We start from the raw sequence: 681 nt of genomic DNA on the forward strand, positions 1-681 counted from the left end.
GTCAAATTGTAAAACATTATCGATAACTATTATGGTAGTATCCAAGAAATTGATTTTATCCCCTCCTATTTCTATAGTAAATTGTAACCTTTCATGATAGCTATTAAAACTATGTAACACTCTATCAATTTGTTTCTTAGGTACCGCCATAACAATGTCATCCACGTATCTATAGTAAAAAGGAATATTAAAGTCAAAAGTTCTCAACACCTCATTTTCAAGGTCCTGCATAACCAAATCCGCTAATATTGGGGACAATGGAGAACCCATAGGGGTCCCATAATTTTGTTTATAAATTTGTTTGTCAAATATAAAATACGTCGATTCTATTATCATTCTAGTAGCCTCAATGAATTCATCTTTCGGTATCGAACAATTATTTGAAAAATAGTTCCATCTATTGGAAATCGATTGTATAGCCAACTCCAATGGTACATTAGTAAATAAAGAAATTACATCAAAAGAGATTAAACTATAATCTTCATCAATCTGAGTGTTAGATAATTTTTTTACTAATTCAAAACTGTTGTTAATGTAACTCAATGGTCTCGGAATATTTCTAATAATTTGCCTATGTAAGAATTTAGCAATATTATAAAAAGGACTACCGATAGACGAAACTATAATCCTGAATGGGCAACCTTGTTTGTGAATCTTAGGTAATCCATATCCCCTAGGAAG

Source organism: Cyphomyrmex costatus, unplaced genomic scaffold, assembly GCF_001594065.2.
Source record: "Cyphomyrmex costatus isolate MS0001 unplaced genomic scaffold, Ccosl1.0 scaffold1175, whole genome shotgun sequence".
NCBI classification, from domain to species: domain Eukaryota; kingdom Metazoa; phylum Arthropoda; class Insecta; order Hymenoptera; family Formicidae; genus Cyphomyrmex; species Cyphomyrmex costatus.